Source organism: Lepisosteus oculatus, unplaced genomic scaffold, assembly GCF_040954835.1.
Source record: "Lepisosteus oculatus isolate fLepOcu1 unplaced genomic scaffold, fLepOcu1.hap2 HAP2_SCAFFOLD_94, whole genome shotgun sequence".
Taxonomy (NCBI): Eukaryota; Metazoa; Chordata; class Actinopteri; order Semionotiformes; family Lepisosteidae; genus Lepisosteus; species Lepisosteus oculatus.
In genome coordinates, this window is record NW_027168430.1 from 530630 (window position 1) to 553378 (window position 22749).

Here is a 22749-nt window from a genome sequence, read left to right on the forward strand (position 1 = left end):
AAAATATGATCATTTGTGAAACAGGCAAATGAGTGTCCGCTACAATATGATTGCTACATATCTGCATTTGTTGGTATTTAAGGAGTAAGAGTGCAGGGGGTTTAAACCTGCGATCCAGTGTGTTGAAGAATTTCACAACACTACCTCTAGCACATATGGAAATAAATCCTCATAATGATTATTGCCCTGGGCATGTACCAAAAAATCAGTGAGCATATACATATATCGCTGTGTTGAAGCTAGAGACACAGAATAAGTGCAAACACATCCTAAATACAGTGTTCCTGCACCTTGACCTCATCCAGAATGTATCGTTTTTTGAAAGCGATTGCTGTCAGAATGCACAACTGAATCCCAAACAGAATCTCTAGTCAAATATGATCATTTGTGAAACAGGCAAATGAGTCTCTCAGGTGCCCATTGCTCATTTTCAGACACATTTATGCAATACTTTCACCATGCGTTGAGCAATAGGGATTAAAGATACCAGAGGTAAGGTTTAAAAGTGATTCTGAGGTGCAACACATCAGCGAAACAGCTAGGCATCTGAAATGCGGGGTTTGAGAGCCCTTCAGGGAACACCGTACCCTAAAGGTACCAGAAGTCCACTAGTATAAGCATTAAGTCACTGTCAGCCCTGTTGCAATGTAATTGCTACATATCTTCATTTCTTTGGTTTTTAAGGAGTAAGAGTGCAGGGGGTCTAAATCTGCGATCCAGTGTGTTGAAGTATTTCACAACACTACCTGTAGCCCGTCTGGAAATAAATCCTCATTCTGATTATTGACCTGGGCATGTACCAATAAATCACTGAGTATATATATATCACTGTGTTGAAGCTAGAGACCTGTATGTAATAATATGATGCTAAAATGTTATTTTCACATGTAAGAAAACCGGCTCAGGGACGCCAAATATGTAATGTTGCCATAGCAAAATTAAATGTAGGGGGTCTCTGAAGGCACCAGTTCTGTAGGGTTTGGGCATTTACTGAGACAATTATTAATTGTAGCAGTAAATCACAAAGTTGATTCTTTTGATAGCTTTAGAATCCAACCATGTGACATAACTCAAACAACGCGCACACACAGGTACTAATACACGAGGATACATTTATTAATACATAAAATATGCATGTAAACCTAACAGATCTTATCAAGAGGGTTATCAGAATACAAAAGATATATATTCAGTCAGTTACGAAGTGTTACACATATCAAGAGGACATACGTTCAGTATATCATTCATTAAGACCGTTTCGTTAATGAACTTGGTTATAACTTCTACATTAGATACTCAAACAAGTACATAACTCTTAGGAATTAAATTGATATCAACTGGTTGGGATAACAATTGAATTCTCGAGCTGTAATGCATTGAAGTTGAATACTCATCCAATCTTTGGGGATTCAGATCTTCCTGCGGGCACAAAGAAACAGTTGCAGGCTGTTGCTGTCCAATCCGCGCTCTCTGGCTCCGTGCCAGGCTGTGCTGTGCGGCTTGCGACGCTGCACTGCTGATGCTCACTGTGGGCTTTAACTAGCAAAGTTTGTGCACAGGAGAAAAGATGACTGTGGGTCCCAGCAAGTCAGGAAGAGGACCGGTTCGTTTCTGATGAAGAGCTAGTTCTGAATAGTGATTCAGCTGTCCACAGTTCCGACCTGTTCACAAGGCCTGCTGCTGGTGCTAACCTCGGGTGGATCCTCTGGTTATTCTCTGGCAACCTCCGCTCTAGACTCTTAGAACAAAGGAAAGTTCTGGCACTCGTACACACTGGCCGTTCCGTGGTTGTCCGGGCTGAGTCTCAGGATGGTCAGGAGGCGCGCTGCGAGAATGTCCTGCCCTTGGGAGCCTTCTGCTCCTGGGCCGTCCTGCCCTGGAATTCTCCTTTGAATTCCCTTTAGAATTGTCCACAGAATCCTCTGAATCCTCCCTTCTGAATCTTACTGAATCTCACAGGCTCTCTGTGTTGCCTGTTTTTACCTGGAGGAACTTCAGCTCATTGATTGGCTGAAAGTTCCATGGGCATCAGAGTCCCACGTGGGTTACTCGGCCCTACCAGTCCCTGATTGATTGATCAAGGTGAGATATGAGTCACTTAGTCCTGACACTTAGTAATGCAGTCCAGATGTCCAACTGGCACTCCCTAGACAGATAGGCGCCAATGGATGACCATTGATCATGATAGCCAGGCTTAGCTAAGTGCATCCCCCTTTGGGAGCTGTCCTAGGACCTTAAATCACCCTGCAGAACAGTTTCTCTGTGGCTGCACCACAGAGATGAACAGAGAAATGGGGCCTCATTTGGGAAGGCTCAGAACACTTAATTCTGCCTTATTAATAAGCCTCGCCGCTACATATCCCCCCTTTTTGAAGGTCATGAGGTCCTGAGGCGTTGTTGCCTTCAAAACAAAACAGAGTTAAGTGATGTCCCTTGCCATTAGAACATTAATCTTAAATGTCCACATTACTCCTCGAGAATTCATACCGGAACCAGCGTTGGATACAAACAGGATGAATAACATCTGGAGTATGTATAAACACGGTAGGAGACATTATCTAAGTCTAGGAATTACACATCAGGAAGTTCACTGTCAATATCTGATACCTCTGTAGTACATATTTGGGGAGAAATCACTTCCTTTCTTTTGACATGCTACCTTTGACTCATTCATGCTACCCAGATTACATTTTGATGCAAGAGTACAGCATTCAGAGTACACTGTCAGTCATGATCCAGCTTCCCAGCAGCAGTGTTACAATAACAACAGTTCCTGTTCCCAGCCCCGCGATAAACCACAACACCTGTGTTGGGTATCTGCTTGGGTGGTTTGGAGGTTTGTTCCATTAAAGCAAACTAACTACCTGTACCTCTTCAGGGCTTACTGTTTCTTGGATTTCTATCCAATTCAATAGTGTGGCACCTGAAGGCATCCATGACCTCAAGTTTGGTCTTATGTTGTCTGGTTCCAGACCGTACAGTGTTAAGTTACCATGCTGTACTATGGCCTCCTCGGGAACTTGCAGGAAAACTGTTTGATTAGGTAGCTGCATTGTGGTAGCTGTATCATGCCTGTCACAAGTCATAGTGTCAGTTAAATGTGGTGTGCTGACCAGCCATTTACTTCCTACCTGCTCTTCATGGGGTTCATTAACCTCCCTCTGCTCGTTAGTAGCTTTACACCCTTCATTGGTGAATCGTTTAGACACAGCCAATGGATAGCTTTGGTGGCCATACCCATCTCAAGATTTGGAACCAAATTCAATCTTGGATTGCCTTCTGGGTGAGCTATGAGCGATGGGGTTAATGTCACATACTCCTCTACTGAGAAGAGTGGAATCAAGTGGGTTGGGAATCGTGCCGTGGTTAGACTAGCTACAGTGGCACTAAGCTCCCTTAATAGGTCTTGTGTCAACATTCTGGCCTGTTGCACACAAGCATAAACCCACTGTATAACACCAACAATCATGTCCACTGGTTGGGGAATAAGGTTTAACCCTGTTGCATAGGAAATTGCCTGTAGGGTTTTCCCTAAGCTTTCCAACTTTTGCTGCTGTCGATACAGTCTGTCACTACCCTCCGGCATCTCTGACCCCTGCCTTCTTGGGGCAGTCAGGGTGAGAGTGCCAGTAGCACACAAACCTACCAGAAAAAAGCAAACGTGCAACAGTGGCGGCAGCAATCAGTCCTCCCAAAAGTCTTTTCGGGTGGCTGATCCCAGTCATCTCCTTCTGAGTGACTGTCGCCTTTCTAAGCTGGCGCAGCGTGTACATGGTGTCTTTCTCAGTATGCCCTGTGGCATCTTGGGCACCAACATCCTGGAAATATGGGGAGATCTGACGCAGCTGCTGATGCTGCTCCTCCTTTTCCAGGGCATCTGCTTTTTCGATTTGTTCATGCCTGTGCTCTAGGAACCCTGCAGGGGGTGGTGCAGCGGTAGAGCATGCCTGACCCTCGGCTGAGTGGTCATCTGGAGCACCTGAGTGATCTGGGATTGTTACCCCATTCTCACTGTTCAGGTCCACCCTGCACACTTCCTGATTGAGGAATCCCTCTATCGGCATGTTTACAATCGTTCGCTGGGCGTGGGTGTAGGACACCTGCTCGCTCCCCCCTTCCCTTGCTAGGGGTTCAGGGAGCTGCCCCAGCACTGGGATAGCTAGTTCACTGTCTTTGAACTTACTATCACTCACCAGGCCCATGTCAGTGCAGGCGGGGATTCTGACACCCCTCTTTGCGATGTCCTGCACTGGCAGGCGGGTGACTTGACCATCCAGCTCCAGTCTGGCTGAACCACTGTTGGTCAGACTCAGACTGACAGACTGAGCTGGTGGCTGTAAGAAAACCGGCTCGGCTTTCATTCCCTGTCCCTTCTGGGGGACTGGGTGTGTTGGCAACCCTGCCGTTGAGGCAGGAACAATCAGGTCAGTCTCACTCACTACCTGGTAGTTGTGAGAAATAATGTTACCTGACTGCAGGTTCCCTGGGTCACAGCAGAGGGAATCGGCATCTGGGATCAGGTGTGTCCACAGCGCAGTAGTCTCAGCGTCCAGCTGGACCTCCTGTCTAACCTGTGAATGTTGCACCAGGGGCACCTGGCGGTGGCCCTGTGACAGCTGCTCAAGCAGATCCTTACTAATAGAGGACCTCTCAGGGCTAAGGGTGAGGGCTACATCACCAACCTGCTCTCCTGCCATCTGGATCCCTTCCACCACTGCAGGGTGGTGTTCCTGACCCCTCTTGGGTGCCAGGGTGCACAGGGAAAGCTCCTTTTCATCGCCAGGTGGGGAGATCTGCTCCTCTTTAGGGATGTAAAAGGTGTGTGCTTTACCTGGTGGATCAGGCGGCTGCTTGGAGCACCGCTCCTGTGGCATGGAGGCTGTTGGGACCTTGGCCGGGACACGACTTCCCTGTATATCCGGGGAACAAGGAAATATTTTTATTTCTTGTCCAGAGGGAACAGAAGGAATCTCCACATAGGCTTCTGTGTTCGGTGGGCACTGTGTGAGCACAGTCTGCCTCTTGGCCCCCCTTTCCTTCTGTACAGAAGGCTTAGGAGCCTTGACCTGTTTCCACACTTTGCCTTTCTGGTGATCCACCAAAGGTTCCTCTCTGAGTCGCATGCCCTTTTCTTTTTCAACCCGTTTGAGCTTGCCGTGTGACATCAAACACCTTTCAACCTCAGTGTCAATCAGTGTCTCACAGTGTAAGACATCTCCCATGGCAGCCTTGAGGTAAAAGCTTCTTGCTTTTCCTCTGTGTTTTACTGCCTGCTCTGTGACTTCAGGGGTGGAGTCAGCACTCACTTGGGAGTGGCTGAATTCATCCAGGCAGGAACCCTTCTGCTCAATCAGATAGACTGAGGGAGGGAGAGGGGGCGGGTCTCCGCCTCCTCATGGAGAGTATCAGCTCATTCACGCTTCCGGCAGCCTTGGGGAGCGGTTGTCCCTGTCCTAATAAAGCTTGTTCAAGCCTGGCCAGGCGGGTGGCTACTGAATCCTTTTGTTCAGCTTTATCTAGCCCTTTCCCTCCCCCGGTGTTCTCATGGCACTTAGGACGCTGGGTGTGGTCCTGTGTGCATGCTTTGGAACGGGGCTTAGCCAGCTCAGGAGCCTGTGCTCCTTCGAGCAGGGGGGAATTAACCCTGCTGGCTCTGACGGCAAACACAGTCACTTTAACAGCTTTTTGCTCAGAGCGACTTTGGACATCATACTCCCAGGCTTTCTGCACGAATCTCTTAATATCAGTCATTTTCATGGTCTGTGCATCTGTATGCATTAAGATCATCTTTCTGACTGACGGGTGGAGATTCGCAATGAATAAACCCTTGAAATGTGTGTTCTCTTCGCAACCCTCATCATTTCGCCCTGCAAAATAAGTTCGTCTAAGTCTCTCGTAATATTCGCGAGGGGACTCTGCTCTCTTGTGCTTAATGTTAAGAGCGGCGGCTATCGCAGCAGTCGGGTCAATAAACGCACTGTTTTCTTCGATAAGTGCTTGACAAAGCTGCTCAAAATCATTACAGACTTCTTTCATCTGCCTAGCCATCCACTCATGTACAGCTCTGCTGGTAGTTTTCCTGACCAGAAACACTTTCTCCTGTTCTGTGGCGTTTGGCAGATACTGCAGGGTATACCTGAGGTCCTGAATATAACTCTCGATATTATTCTTTGACACTGCGGGGTCAAATCTCTCTATGTCCTTCGCTAGCTCTCTCAGAGAATGGAGATTTATCCTTCTAGCTTCTCCGCTGACGGAGATATGGAAGAGATCGTGGTCAGACCTGTCGCTGCTAGAGAGAGTGCTTAATAGCGACTCGAATTCAGACCTTTTAGCAACCATCGTTAAACTTAAAGAGTATTACTTTTAAGTACGAAATCACAGTTTTACCACAGAAAACCACAAGATCAAGTATGCAATCAACCCGGTAGATCGCAAAAGATCACAAAACAATCAAGCACTGCTTAAAGAGCAAGGGGAACTTTTTTTTCTTTCGGCTTTCAGCACACCGTATTGTTGTGTATGAAACCCGCGGCGTTTTATATTGAATTATTCCGCTTGGTTGACTCATTTCAGTCTTGCCACGCCCACCCAGGGACGCCAAATAATGTAAGAAAACCGGTTCAGGGACGCCAAATATGTAATGTTGCCATAGCAAAATTAAATGTAGGGGGTCTCTGAAGGCACCAGTTCTGTAGGGTTTGGGCATTTACTGAGACAATTATTAATTGTAGCAGTAAATCACAAAGTTGATTCTTTTGATAGCTTTAGAATCCAACCATGTGACATAACTCAAACAACGCGCACACACAGGTACTAATACACGAGGATACATTTATTAATACATAAAATATGCATGTAAACCTAACAGATCTTATCAAGAGGGTTATCAGAATACAAAAGATATATATTCAGTCAGTTACGAAGTGTTACACATATCAAGAGGACATACGTTCAGTATATCATTCATTAAGACCGTTTCGTTAATGAACTTGGTTATAACTTCTACATTAGATACTCAAACAAGTACATAACTCTTAGGAATTAAATTGATATCAACTGGTTGGGATAACAATTGAATTCTCGAGCTGTAATGCATTGAAGTTGAATACTCATCCAATCTTTGGGGATTCAGATCTTCCTGCGGGTACAAAGAAACAGTTGCAGGCTGTTGCTGTCCAATCCGCGCTCTCTGGCTCCGTGCCAGGCTGTGCTGTGCGGCTTGCGACGCTGCACTGCTGATGCTCACTGTGGGCTTTAACTAGCAAAGTTTGTGCACAGGAGAAAAGATGACTGTGGGTCCCAGCAAGTCAGGAAGAGGACCGGTTCGTTTCTGATGAAGAGCTAGTTCTGAATAGTGATTCAGCTGTCCACAGTTCCGACCTGTTCACAAGGCCTGCTGCTGGTGCTAACCTCGGGTGGATCCTCTGGTTATTCTCTGGCAACCTCCGCTCTAGACTCTTAGAACAAAGGAAAGTTCTGGCACTCGTACACACTGGCCGTTCCGTGGTTGTCCGGGCTGAGTCTCAGGATGGTCAGGAGGCGCGCTGCGAGAATGTCCTGCCCTTGGGAGCCTTCTGCTCCTGGGCCGTCCTGCCCTGGAATTCTCCTTTGAATTCCCTTTAGAATTGTCCACAGAATCCTCTGAATCCTCCCTTCTGAATCTTACTGAATCTCACAGGCTCTCTGTGTTGCCTGTTTTTACCTGGAGGAACTTCAGCTCATTGATTGGCTGAAAGTTCCATGGGCATCAGAGTCCCACGTGGGTTACTCGGCCCTACCAGTCCCTGATTGATTGATCAAGGTGAGATATGAGTCACTTAGTCCTGACACTTAGTAATGCAGTCCAGATGTCCAACTGGCACTCCCTAGACAGATAGGCGCCAATGGATGACCATTGATCATGATAGCCAGGCTTAGCTAAGTGCATCCCCCTTTGGGAGCTGTCCTAGGACCTTAAATCACCCTGCAGAACAGTTTCTCTGTGGCTGCACCACAGAGATGAACAGAGAAATGGGGCCTCATTTGGGAAGGCTCAGAACACTTAATTCTGCCTTATTAATAAGCCTCGCCGCTACACACATATATTAATGTAATAAATGATTGCTTATGCTTTATAAATAAATCTAATTAAAATAAAAGCTTAAGTTTTGTATTTATCTTGTACCATAGAACATGATTTTCTTTGTATTTCAAGCCCACAAAGTGTCCAAATGTTCTATGATCATTTCTTTCATCATTAGGGACTAAATATACCAAACGTATGATGCTAAAATCCTGAAAAAAGGATAGGCTCCATTTCGTCAGTAGATTGGAGTCCAAAACTGATTTGGGTCAATATACATTACCTTTGAAGATAAGGTACAGTCTACTGTAGGGAACCATCAACTTAGAAAGCATTGGCCTTCCCTGGGGGTCAGGTAGGTGCAAAAGATAAACCTTTATCCTATCTTTATCTTAAGATAAGTGTCCAAGCAGTATTTTTCCAAGTTTCACCAAGCTCATCATGTTGCCATAGTAGACAAAGTTCTATAAAATGTTAAATAACTTTAGAAAAAAGCATCTTGGTCTTTCAGTACTGTACAAGGTGAATTAAACTGTCCCTGGTAATAAAAAGTAATTAGAAGCATCCCAGAAACATCCCAGCATCCCAGAAACATTCTAGAAACATTCTATCTCTAGAAACATTAGCTGTTTTATATCATGTAATTTAGTGTGATGTTGTCAGAATTCAAGGACATTATCACACACAGAAATTGGTTCAGTTAAATCTAAAAAACACAGCTAAACATGGGTTTAAATGTAAAATAGAAGTCTTACCTCTTGTCAAAAGATTTAATTCAAGAAGCGATGTAATAAATGATTGCTTATGCTTTATAAACAAATCTAATTAAAATAAAAGATTAAGTTTTGTATTTATCTTGTACCATATAACATGGTTTTCTTTGTATTTCAATCCCACAAAGTGTCCAAATGACGCACTACATGATATAAGGAAGATTATCACATGCATATCGGTATTATCTTTCTTATGAAAATGCATTCCTTTCATTACATTTTACTTTTTAAAATGAACTCAAATTGTGTATAATGTAATAATGTAAGTAGAATAGATTCTAATAATATAATGATCCAGTGTGTTGCACTACTTCACTGCTTCACCGCTCTATGCCGTCTGGAAATAAATCCTCAGACTGCTCACTGCCCTGGGCTTGTACCAATAAATTACAGGAGCACATCTATATATCACTGCGTTGAAGCAGGAGACACACAATCACTTCAAACACATCCTAAATACAGTGTTCCAGCACCTTTGACCTCATCCAGAGCGTATCATTTCTTGAAAGGGATTCCTGTCCGAATGCACATCTGAATCCCAAACAGAATCTCTAGTAAAATACGATCATTTGTGAAACAGGCAAATGACTGTCTCAGGGGCCCATTCCTCATTGTCAGACACATGTATGCAATGCTTTCACCGTGCATTGAGCAATAGGGATTAAAAACACCGCAGGTAAAGTTAGATGTCATGTTCTATGATCATTTCTTTCAGCATTAGGGACTAAATATACTAAACGTATGATGCTAAAATGTTATTTTCACATATATTAATGTAATAAATGATTGCTTATGCTTTATAAACAAATCTAATTAAAATAAAAGCTTAAGTTTTGTATTTATCTTGTACCATAGAACATGATTTTCTTTGTATTTCAAGCCCACAAAGTGTCCAAATGTTCTATGATCATTTCTTTCCAGCATTAGGGACTAAATATACCAAACGTATGATGCTAAAATCCTGAAAAAAGGATGTGCTCCATCTCGTCAGTAGACTGGATTCCAAAACTGATTTGGGTCAATATACATTACCTTTGAAATTAAAGTACAGTCTACTGTAGGGAACCATCAACTTAGAAAGCATTGGCCTTCCCTGGGGGTCAGGTAGGTGCAAAAGATAAACCTTTATCCTATCTTTATCTTAAGATAAGTGGCCAAGCAGTATTTTTCCAAGTTTCACCAAGCTCATCATGTTGCCATAGTAGACAAAGTTCTATAAAATGTTAAATAACTTTAAAAAAAAGCATCTTGGTCTTACAGTACTGTACAAGGTGAATTAAACTGTCCCTGGTAATAAAAAGTAATTAGAAGCATCTCAGAAACTTTATCTCTAGAAACATTAGTTGTTTTATATCATGTAATTTAGTGTGATGTTGTCAGAATTCAAGGACATTATCACACACAGAAATTGGTTCAGTTAAATCTAAAAAACACAGCTAAACATGGGTTTAAATGTAACAGAAGTCTTACCTCTTGTCAAAAGATTTAATTCAAGAAGCGATGTAATAAATGATTGCTTATGCTTTATAAAGAAATCGAATTAAAATAAAAGCTTAAGTTTTGTATTTATCTTGTACCATAGAACATGATTTTCTTTGTATTTCAAGCCCACAAAGTGTCCAAATGTTCTATGATCATTTCTTTCATCATTAGGGACTAAATATACCAAACGTATGATGCTAAAATCCTGAAAAAAGGATAGGCTCCATTTCGTCAGTAGATTGGAGTCCAAAACTGATTTGGGTCAATATACATTACCTTTGAAATTAAAGTACAGTCTACTGTAGGGAACCATCAACTTAGAAAGCATTGGCCTTCCCTGGGGGTCAGGTAGGTGCAAAAGATAAACCTTTATCCTATCTTTATCTTAAGATAAGTGTCCAAGCAGTATTTTTCCAAGTTTCACCAAGCTCATCATGTTGCCATAGTAGACAAAGTTCTATAAAATGTTAAATAACTTTAGAAAAAAGCATCTTGGTCTTTCAGTACTGTACAAGGTGAATTAAACTGTCCCTGGTAATAAAAAGTAATTAGAAGCATCCCAGAAACATCCCAGCATCCCAGAAACATTCTAGAAACATTCTATCTCTAGAAACATTAGCTGTTTTATATCATGTAATTTAGTGTGATGTTGTCAGAATTCAAGGACATTATCACACACAGAAATTGGTTCAGTTAAATCTAAAAAACACAGCTAAACATGGGTTTAAATGTAAAATAGAAGTCTTACCTCTTGTCAAAAGATTTAATTCAAGAAGCGATGTAATAAATGATTGCTTATGCTTTATAAACAAATCTAATTAAAATAAAAGATTAAGTTTTGTATTTATCTTGTACCATATAACATGGTTTTCTTTGTATTTCAATCCCACAAAGTGTCCAAATGACACACTACATGATATAAGGAAGATTATCACATGCATATCGGTATTATCTTTCTTATGAAAATGCATTCCTTTCATTACATTTTACTTTTTAAAATGAACTCAAATTGTGTATAATGTAATAATGTAAGTAGAATAGATTCTAACAATATAATGATCCAGTGTGTTGCACTACTTCATTGCTTCACTGCTCTATGCCGTCTGGAAATAAATCCTCAGACTGCTCACTGCCCTGGGCTTGTACCAATAAATTACAGGAGCACGTCTATATATCACTGCGTTGAAGCAGAAGACACACAATCACTGCAAACACATCCTAAATACAGTGTTCCAACACCTTTGACCTCATCCAGAACGTATCATTTATTGAAAGGGATTGCTGTCAGAATGCACATCTGAATCCCAAACAGAATCTCTAGTAAAATACGATCATTTGTGAAACAGGCAAATGACTGTCTCAGGGGCCCATTCCTCATTGTCAGACATATGTATGCAATGCTTTCACCGTGCATTGAGCAATAGGGATTAAAAACACCGCAGGTAAGGTTAGATGTCATGTTCTATGATCATTTCTTTCAGCATTAGGAACTAAATATACTAAATGTATGATACTAAAATGTTATTTTCACATATATTAATGTAATAAATGATTGCTTATGCTTTATAAATAAATCTAATTAAAATAAAAGCTTAAGTTTTGTATTTATCTTGTACCATAGAACAAGATTTTCTTTGTATTTCAAGCCCACAAAGTGTCCTTTGATCTCTTATCTGTGGTAATCCACAATGACCCCGTTCTTCAGGTGATTCATCATGTCCTCCCTCGTCTGTTGAGAGGCCATCCCGATCTCTTCTGCCGTGGCATGCTTCATACACGCTCTCTTGAAGTGAGCAGGAAGCTGATCAAAAGTATTCAGGCACATCTTGCACACCAGGGGAATCCTTGCGGGTTTCCTTTGAAAATAAATAATACCATCTGTGTATAGAAACAAGCTAAGACTGATTTCTTAAATTATCCTTAAAATTCTCTCTCATAGTTTGAGCATAATGATTTTATTGCATTTATATAAGAATTGCTCATTGCTCCAAAATAAATAATGGTTTCATAAAAAAGTGAACACTTACTTGGTCTCAGTCACAGACTTTCCAATAGAAGCCATTGTGGAGTTCAGCAACTGCAGGTCCTAGAAGTGGGGAAGGAATTTTAAAAGAGAAATTGAATTACAATACAGAAGGAATGGCTGAGGGTTCACTGAAATATATAAATATACAAATTCCAAAGACTGAGTCCATATAGAAACAACTACTTTTCATTTTCAGTATAAGAAAAAAAAAACATTATCTTCCAAAGCATCATAAAATTGTCCCTTCTTCCAGACTCTACTTCTCTCTTGTAGTAGTACAGCAGACCTTTCCAGGTGAGCAGATCACAGAGTCCGAAATAAGCTTCCTCCATCAAACAAAGTACCTGAACATGACTCTGTCTTCATAAAAGCGCCCCTGTAATAAAGAGATTAAATCCAAAATCAAGAGGGCAGTTGCCTACTGAAATACAAGAAGTCATCAATTTTAACCTAGCAACACATTAAAGGCTGCATCTATACAAGTGCGATTCTAGAAATGCTCACCAGATTACGTTTTAAGAAGGAACTGCACCTCAGGTTCCGCTGAGATCTTAACTCGGATGGCAGGATTCAGAGTCCGGAGTGCGGACTGATGGCGAACGGAGGGTCCACATACTGTGGATCCCTCAGTGATCTTCCGCGTATTCAAACCGCCAGCGTGTGACTCCCCTGTCCCTGTGACCTCATTGGTCTGCTCTCTCCTCTGTGCAGCCGAGCCCGACTCACGGTAAAGTGAAAAAAAAGATGCCCTCAACGTGAGATTTACTCTGGAGCGAGGATAGATGTTACCTTTTTATCATTGAACAGGATGTATGTGATGTGGCGACTAGGTTCAATTTTGTATCCTCTTTAAAAGATTAAGGACTGGGGTGAGTGTGATTTACCACCCTTTCAGCTAAGAACCCGACTTGCGCATCGTTTAAGCTGCATTGACTCGGTCATTTAACTCTTCTCCATTAGCAGGGTTAAGGTTAAAGAAAAAAACATTGCTGACTTCTTTTTTTTTTGCCAGCCGCTAGCGCTGATTAGCAAGGCTTGTATTTCATGTTTTGCAAGTTGCATCCATTTTAAGAAAAACAAGTCGCGTTAAAGACAGGAAATGAATACTTGCATTTAATTAAGTCTAGCCGTAGGCGGTTGTCTGTAATGACCAGTTCTGTTCGAGAAGACACAACAAAGAAGGCACCGCTGGGATTCGAACCCAGGATATTCTGTTTACTAGGCAGGCGCTTTAACCAACTAAGCCACGGCGCCCCAGGAGTGCTGTTCTTTTGCAGCCACTTGGACACACCACTCAGACACATCTGCATTCGGTGTGTGCTCCGCCTGCTTGCTGAGCAAGTTGCCACCTTTACATACAATAGCAACATCGACACCAAGAGAAAGGATGACAAATGGCTCTTATCTGGAACTTTTCATGTCCAAGGAGCTCAATATGCTTTCTGTGTACAACAGGGCCACTGAACTCCACACTGGCCACTGAACCACAGCAGTGGCTTGCTGGCTTGACATCTCCCAAGGAAAATGTTGAAATCACATGTGGAACAGGAAAATGACCCTCGAGTACGAGGGAAAAAAAAGAAAAAGATCATCTGGAGCGCGCCAACCCATGTCCGGACAGCCCAGTTTCGTCGACAAGGTGGCTGAGTGGTTAAGGTGATGGACTGCTAATTCATTGTGCTCTGCAGTCATGGGTTCAAATCTCATTCTCGTCGCTCTCCATGTCTGACACATGTGCCTGTTTGACGTCGGCCCTCCTGTTGCTTGCTCCGGTGCTAGAGCCGTACATTTTCTAGCGGTGGCTGAACATGGTATAGTAGGCCAACGTCGGTATCGAGCAGTGACAGTAACAGTACTTACTGCGCCCCATAAGAAATCGTTTGTCCCTGTTCAAAAGAGATTGTGCGATGTCCTGCGGCGTTCGTAAAGCAAACCTTTGACAGTTTGAAAAGAGGAATTTATTCTGCTTCCTGTGCGTGCAGTAGTTACAAAGTTGAACGTCTTTACACGATCTGCTGCAGTTTTCAGTGGGCGGGCTTTGTCAGATGGCTTGAAAAAACGCACTGTGTTTCGGCTGAACTCCACACGCATGAGCAGTGTCCTGCATGTTTTCTGTGTATAGCTGTCTTTTAACGCATACAGAATTCATTTGAAATCATTGATTTCTCCAATTAACAAGGGTCCCTTTTTGAACCTGCGAGAAGCATTCTTTCAATGTAACAGATTTACTCCGGGGAAAGCCAGCATGACATTGAGAGTAGCTCAAGCTTTCAGCACCCATATTGGACTGCGTGTATGCAGACACCACTCAGAATCCCCTGTAAGATTCTCCCTCAATTCCGTTTTTCAGTGCTTTAGCTCTTTCAAAAGGCTTCGCTTTGCTAGTCACAATCCAAGGCTCATGATAGCATTTGAAAACATTCACCACTGCGTTGGCTGGGAATCGAACCCGGGTCAACTGCTTGGAAGGCAGCTATGCTCACCACTATACCACCAACGCATGCCCACAGGAAGTCTGCAGGACACCACCAGAGAATGCTTTTTTTAAAAAAATTTTTATTAAACATAGAATTTACAAATACAAATACAACAAGAGGATCAGAGTCATGTACAAGAGAAAAAAAATGCAGCAGAAAAAAGCATTTAACTACCAGAGGTAATTAAGTAATTATGTGATCAAATTGTATATTTTACATGTATCATATTTTCCTTGCTTTAATATTTCTCAATTATTTATAAACTTTAGTTTCAACATGCATGCGTTTCCTGTAAAAAATAAAACTCAGCACACAGTTTTTCTTTTAACAACATTTCGAGTACCTCTGGCATTCATGAAAAAGACATACACAAAAGCAAATAACTAACTCTAAGACTGTCTAAACTATTGAGTTTTTCAAAGAACCAGAACTATAACAGTCCTTAACACTTAACTACACCATTCCAAACTAACACTAAAGAAACACTAGTATATACTGGTATAACAAATAAAACCAAACATAATCATTAACTGAGCAGTCACTGGGAGCAAATCTCCTTCCCGTCCACAAAGGCCCTCGCTCCCACAAAGTAGGCTCTCCTCCCCTCTCTTCTGGCAGCTTCAACCTGGGGCCACAGCTGGTTCCTGGTACTCCTGTCCGCAGCAGACAGGTCCTCTGCAAACCTCAGTTTGTTCCCATTCAAATACTCATTCCCCCTCGCCGCTTGCCACAGCATGTCCCTCGCCGTCCTCTTGGTGAACTGTATTATAATCGATCTGGGGAGCACTTGCCCAGACATGTTCGCTCTCCCGAGCTTGTGAACAAAGTCAATGGCCGATATTACGTCCTCCTGGTCCGGCAGGGTCCTTTTACAGATACCCTTCACTGTTGCAACAAGGTCCTTATCACGTTCCTCTTTAACTCCAAATAATTTTAAATTCCATCATCGACGGTATCTATCTACATCGTTCACTTTCAATTCAAGTTCTTTAATATGCTTTTCTTGTTTGGTATTTACTTGTTTAAGAACTTTTACTTCACTCTTTAAGTCTTCAACCTCTTTAAACACACAGTCCATGGACTTTTTAAGACTTTCGATTGCGACTGTATTAGATCAAGTCATTTCCTTCAGCTCACCCATGCTCTGTGCCATCATGTTGAAGATGTTGGTCTGGAGCTCCTCCAGCGTCAGGTTGCCCCTTCCTCTCTTGGCTGCCGGGGTTTTCACAGGTGTGCTGGGCAGGGACTCCGGCTCTTCCTCTGGCAGCTGAGTCTCACTTGGGCTGCGAGCGCTCGCGTACGAGCGCATCTCCAGCACTCTTTCCACGTCCCCTCCAGCTGCTTCACTTTTCCCTTTAGTTGCCATCAATTTTCTTGTAGTGCTATACATATACGATTGAGGTATCTTAGAGTTCTCCTTCGAAGACCCAGCACTCTCTTTTCTTTTCCCAGTGTTACTCATATCGAAATTCTTAAACCTAAAAAAAATAGTTTTTTTTTCTTTCAATTATAACTGAAGTTTAAACAAGTAGTGTTAAGTCCTTATTTTTCTGTAGTCAAAAAAAGCAAAAATTAACATTCAGGTCATGAAAAACTCAAAAAAAATCCTCAACCACTAAACTTTACCTCCCACCTGAGCGCCATCTTGAACGCCCCTACCACCAGAGAATGCTCAAGATTTCGGAAGCTGTCTCCGGGACGTGCTGATTCCACACATCCTGAATAAATCATGATATTGTTAGTTGCTGTAGCTAGACGTTCAAATGAGTTTCATGGCCAGATGGACTGTTTCCTCCAGCGGTATAGTATTGCAGTGAGACAGCACGATGCCTGCAAGACTATGTCACGCTAAACGCCACAGATTGTGTTTGTCCGTTCGTGTCAGTCATCCTGCAGCCACGGGAAGTGGGACACAAACATGCCTCAATGCTTTCAAGACGTTAGGATTTGTTTGTGCAACATCCGAGAAGAGTACTTGTGGCTTGAATGTGAACTGTACGTGCCCACCCCCTTTCCTCTGTAGTGCATGAGTTCCTCCCGGCATGCCCTTCGTCATTGTTCTGTCATCTTGTATTTAAAGGGTTGTATTTCTGCTGCTGAAAAGAATCAACGGGTTTCTTTGTTCCCAACGGAGCCCTTGTCTGTCATGAAATTCTTCAAAACCTCAAGCTAGAAGAAGACGACAAATATGAAGCGTTACAGCAACGACATGCCATGAGACGATTGATAACGATTTCCATAGGATCCCCGCGGTTGCCTGGCAACCGTCAGCTTTGCGCAGTGGCAGTATCGTAGCCTGTGAGGTTTAGCCGAGGCGGGATTATTGCTAGTTGAAAACTTTTCCCAATACCCCGCTTCCGCCGGTTTGCAATACAATCAGCGAAAGCTATTTTTGACAGTCTCGTTAGAGACTGAGCAAGGTGTTTAAAGACAGATTTGGTCATGGTGACATCATGGTAGAAAGAAGCGAGCTTGTTCCCAGTGGGCATTGATTCGTCGAATATACGTATATTTACGGCGAAATTATGGCTATACGTATATATACGTCGCCTCGACGTATAATCAACGTCGAATTGCAACCGTAAAATTGACGACATTAACAAACGCATATATAACGTCGAAAACACATCTAACACAGTGCATGAGGCTTTTTACTGTATGTATCGTGTGTGCCGCAACTAGGAGTATACGGCACTCTGCACAGTGTACGAAGTAAATTATTTTCGCAGCAATTAATTTACATGTGTATAATAAATATAGTAAATATAATAAATTAATTACTGCGAAAATAATTTACTTCGTACACTGTGCAGAGTGCCGTATACTCCTAGTTGCGGCACACACGATACATACAGTAAAAAGCCTCAGGCACTGTGTTAGATGTGTTTTCGACGTTATATATGCGTTTATTCATGTCGTCGATTTTACGGTTGCAATTCGACGTTGATTATACGTCGAGGCGACGTATATATACGTATAGCCGTAATTTCGCCGTAAATATACGTATATTCGACGAATCAATGCCCACAGCTTAGCATACAAGGGTTTTGCTGAGGGGTCTTGCCACCTGCCTGAAAAAAAACAGTAAAATGTTTGAGTGCCTATAGAGTTTCTATTTTTATTTTCTTGACAAAAGTTGATACCATTTCCTGGACACCCCGTCCCCCATCAGTGTGCGGTGCCCGAGGAAAAATCTGTAGGGGGGCGTCTGAAATTCTGAGGGGGGAGTGATATTTCGGTTGAAACGGAGCTGTTCGGTGCAGCTACCCAAATGAAATCTCGCAGCTATGCCATTGATTAGTGCTTCATGATAGAAGATAACGACTAGCAATCTGGTATTTGCGATGAAGTTCAGTTTCACATTTTTCGTCACTCTCACGGTTTGTATTGCCTGGAGCAAAAAGTACCATAAGCGTTCATTTTTGCAGCTACATGGACGTTCTGAATCGTTAAGAAAAAAATGTTGTAAAACCAACAGAAAGCACAGACTGCTATAACTAGTCCTAGTTATATAACAATTTTAAGTATTAAATCGTTACTGCAAGGAACTACTGCAAGGAATCGGTCCACCTGAGCAAACAGGATCGTAATGTTGACACTCAATAATATGTGCAGTTCCTGGACGGATAGCCCTCCTGCCCATCAAACAGACTGAGTGACTGTTCGTGTCATTTAGTGTTGTCTGACCATTGACAAAGTACAACTATTTTTTTAGGGCGCAAATTAAGTTAGGTAAAACTTTTTGCCCAAAACTGAAGGGGCGACATTCCCCCCTCCCCCCGTGATGCCAGGCCTGTCCCCATCCTATTCCATAATGTAATTATATATAATACCATACAACAGTGACCGATCCTTACTAACTGCATGCGTTAAAATTGCACATCAGCTCATAGCAGGGGGCACATAGCCGCGATGTATTATCAATGTTAAATTTCAACCATAATATCGACAACATTAATAAACGCATACGTTGAGAAAATATCGAACCCAGCATATTTTCCGGTTATATACCACAATGCATTGCTAGTATTCGTTGGTCACCATTTTGGACACGTTTTTCAAACGTAGAAGTATATCCGCAAATATCTCAGCAATCCTCTTTTGACGAGTAAGTATGAACAATAATAATACTATCTGAAAACATACAGATCTTTTTTAATATTATTTTGATTAAAATAGTATGTGAATAAGCAAAAAAATGGCACATAAAATAGTGTGAATGGGGAAGATGACACAAAATCGTTTTGCCATTTCTCTTATTCTTATTCTATGTTGTACTTTCAAACTTTGGGTACTCTTTAATTAGGATAGACTTTATTGCTCAACTGCTATGATGCAAGCCAAATTTTATACATTGATTTCAGCTTTGAGCTTAGTAAACCGTTCATTTTTTAGATTATACTAAAGAAGATATTAATCATCATTTATTTGGGAAGTAATATTATATAATTTTCTCCTAGCTGCGGTGCTGAAGTCCCACCCTACATCAACAGAAAAAGAAATAAAGGAGCACACAATGTGTTACTTGAAGAATGCATATGCAAGGCAGGGGGCCAGGAGATCTGGACTCTGAAAATAATAGGTTTTTGGTTCTAACAGGACAATTAGACAGGGTTTGCAAATAGTGGACAAAAATCGTCTTAACTTCCATTGTAATATTTTTTTTTCTTGGAAATATAGAAGTTGTACATTTTAAAATGTATATTTGAATCAAAATGTGGTTTTGAGTTAGTGTGTTAATGTAATTAGTTTTGTGTTTGTCATTACTATACTGTATATTGCCATGTTACCAGAATTTGTAGGTGAAGTTTAAGACTAGTTGTGTTTTTTATGATTATTGCCCATATGTTGATTGTTGATTGATTGTATACAATGTATAATTTGAAATACATATGTTTCAGGTGTGAATGTGTATTTTCAGAATAAATTTCTAAACCTAATCATTGGCTTGGTTTACTTGTTTCTACACCTATAAAATCTATCTTTGATGTATAATAGACCTCTACCCATATACGTATAATAGACCTCTAAAATTATCCGTATAAAAGACCTCTAACCATATACGTATAATAGACCTCTAAAGTTATGCGTATAATAGACCTCTAACCATATACGTATAATAGACCTCTAAAGTTATCCGTATAATAGACCTCTAACCATATACGTATAATAGACCTCTAAAGTTATACGTATAATAGACCTCTAACCATATACGTATAATAGACCTCTAAAGTTATACGTATAATAGACCTCTAACCATATACGTATAATAGTCCTCTAAAGTTATCCGTATAATAGACCTCTAAAGTTATCCGGAACTCCAACCATATATGTATAATAGTCCTCTAAATTTATCCGTATAATAGAACTCCAACCATTTATGTATAATGAACGTCTAAACATAGACGTATAACTTTAGACGTACATTAGAATTTCATTCTAGACGAATTGTAGACCACATTTAGACGTCTAAGGTATGCGTTTAATAGACGTATATTATACGTCTTTTGCCCACTGGGTTACGTCTCAACAGAAACGCTCTTTAGCTCTTTCAGCGTTATGCAGAGAACAGCGTCTGTCGAGATCACTTTTGAGTCAGCGCGAAACGTCGTGTGCTGTCAGTTTGATTTCATATTGCTCGTAGCGGCGCCCGGCTTTTGTCTGTCAAACGTTAGGTTGCGCTTCTTCATGCTGCATCGTCGGCATGAGTGGAGCTTTATAAACGTCTGTACTTACTGCGCCCCATAAGAAATCGTTTGTCCCCGTTCAAAAGAGATTGTGCGATGTCCTGCAGCAAACCTTTGACAGTTTGAAAAGAGGAATTGATTCTGCTTCCTGTGCGTGCAGTAGTTACAAAGTTGAACGCCTTTACACGATCTGCTGCAGTTTTCAGTGGGCGGGCTTTGTCAAATGGCTTGGAAAAACGCACTGTGTTTCGGCTCGGGAAACATCATGAGCAGTGTCCTGCATGTTTTCTGTGTATAGCTGTCTTTTAACGCATACAGAATTCATTCGAAATCATTGATTTCTCCAATTAACAAGGGTCCCTTAAAGGATGAGTCAAAGTAACGTCTAATCGGATTAGTTTCCTTAGAGCTGGTTCAGAGTTTGCGCAAGAGTTTACCTTTCACAGATGCGCAAAGAAGAACGTTGGGGGTGCACGCTTCAAGGCGCCTTACAGCTGTAGGGAGTGATTCGAGGCGATTCATGGCGTGTGCTCGTTCCCTTATACCGTACGCCCCGGGGTGCAGTGCTACGATGACGTACAATACCGCTTGGGCACGTAACGGCGTTATATGCGAGTGCGGGACGTGAGGGTTTTCGTTTGTTCGTTTTGTTTTGCTCTGCTTTGCTTTGTTTTGCTTTCCATCGCGTTGGTAAGAGCGTAAATAAAAAGGCGATTCCTGCATCTACCACTAATGTAAGAGCTATTTCAAGTGCGACGTGGTGCGGCTTTCAAATGCTTGTGGGCATTTCTCTGTTGTTGATTCTTTTTTTGTGTGTAACAAAGTGGCATTTTCATGTCCGGACGGGGAGACTTTATCATTCCGACATGAAGCCACCCTTAAGTCCTCTGAGGCGTGTCTGTCTGCAAGGCTTGTATTGTGGAAATGTTTTTTTGAAACGGAGAACGACTTTGAAATAGGCTTCCGCCGGCGCCTCGCGATCCAGGTAAGATTGTAGCAAGAACGCAGCGGCAGCGGGGCTTGCTGTAGTCGTGGCCGAGTGGTTAAGGCGATGGACTAGAAATCCGTTGGGGTCTCCCCGCGCAAGCTCGAATCCTGCCGACTACGTTGTCCGCCTCCAGTTGGTGTGTTCCGGCGCAAGCAAAGAAGCGCGCCTCTTTGCTGTTTCTGGTGGTTTTAAAACACCCAATCGCTTGTACCCGCTGCCTTGGAAATAAATTCTTCAGCGTCCGTGAATGGCATTTTGCAGCTGGAAGCAGATGTCGACGCGTTTTGCACAGAGCACCAAAAAAGCGTCTTTTTTGAAGTCCCAGGCACTAAGCATTGGTGGTTCAGTGGTAGAATTCTCGCCTGCCATGCGGGAGGCTCGGGTTCGATTCCCGGCCAATGCAGTGGCTTTTGCAGCAAGCGGCTCCATCACTTGCATCCCCTTGCAACTCGCAACTCAAAAAACCCACTGAAGCTAAGCAGGTGTGAGCCAGGTCAGTACCCGGATGAGGGTGAGCTACAGGAAAAAACAAAGCTTTCAGCTGGAAGCGGTGTTAATGGTGCCGGCGGGGGGGGGGCGCTCACCCTGAGGTCTGTGCGGGTCCCAATGCCCCAGTATAGTGACGGAGATGCTGTGTTGTAAGAGGGCGCTGTCTTTTGGATGAGATGTAAAACCGAGATCACAGCGCTCTGTGGTCATTAAAAATGACCACCAAAACCTTTGACAAAAGCTTTTGGTAATTGATGGTCTTCAATAATGCTTCTCCTTTAGGTACATTTTAAATCAGCTGAAAAATGCTGTGAAATGGGGGGGCAATTCAGGCCAGTGTAGGATTTGGGTTACAAGAACCATGAAAATGCACGAGAAAGCCCGTACACTGAATTACACGGCTTTCTATGCAAAGGAGGGCAAAAGAAATTCCCTGAGATCGATTTTTTGCAGCACAGAGAGGATTACTGTCGTGAGGCCGGTTAGCTCAGCTGGTTAGAGCGTGGTGCTAATAACGCCAAGGTCACGGGTTCGAGCCCCGTACGGGCCAGGTCCTTTTCTCCTCTCTTACCAAAGCTGTTAGGTTCCTTTCCGTGGTGAGATGGGTTGTCATGCAACGCTGCCACATAGTGCCGACAGACAAGAGTGTTGCGGGAGAAGAGAAAAGTGTTTGAAGATTTAAGAGTGTCTTAGGTGGAGCCAAAATCAAGTGTCACAAATGCAAGTGGTTGGATTTCCAATGTTTAATATGGTAAAAATAAG

General features: G+C 42.4%; 5 non-coding genes across 5 annotated transcripts; 3 read left to right on the forward strand and 2 right to left on the reverse strand.

The window, feature by feature from the left end:
* Positions 1-13526: 13526 nt before the first annotated feature.
* trnat-agu (transfer RNA threonine (anticodon AGU)) lies at positions 13527-13600 on the reverse strand. Its single transcript has one exon. It is a non-coding gene; the product is annotated as a tRNA-Thr (tRNA).
* A 1174-nt stretch (positions 13601-14774) lies between these two features.
* Positions 14775-14846, reverse strand: trnag-ucc (transfer RNA glycine (anticodon UCC)). The gene has a single exon. It is a non-coding gene; the product is annotated as a tRNA-Gly (tRNA).
* Positions 14847-17092: 2246 nt separating this feature from the next.
* LOC138236884 (U4 spliceosomal RNA) lies at positions 17093-17234 on the forward strand. Its single transcript, XR_011188864.1, has one exon. It is a non-coding gene; the product is annotated as a U4 spliceosomal RNA (small nuclear RNA).
* A 4596-nt stretch (positions 17235-21830) lies between these two features.
* Positions 21831-21901, forward strand: trnag-gcc (transfer RNA glycine (anticodon GCC)). The gene has a single exon. It is a non-coding gene; the product is annotated as a tRNA-Gly (tRNA).
* Positions 21902-22463: 562 nt separating this feature from the next.
* On the forward strand, positions 22464-22537 carry trnai-aau (transfer RNA isoleucine (anticodon AAU)). The gene has a single exon. It is a non-coding gene; the product is annotated as a tRNA-Ile (tRNA).
* The last annotated feature ends 212 nt before the right edge of the window (positions 22538-22749 follow it).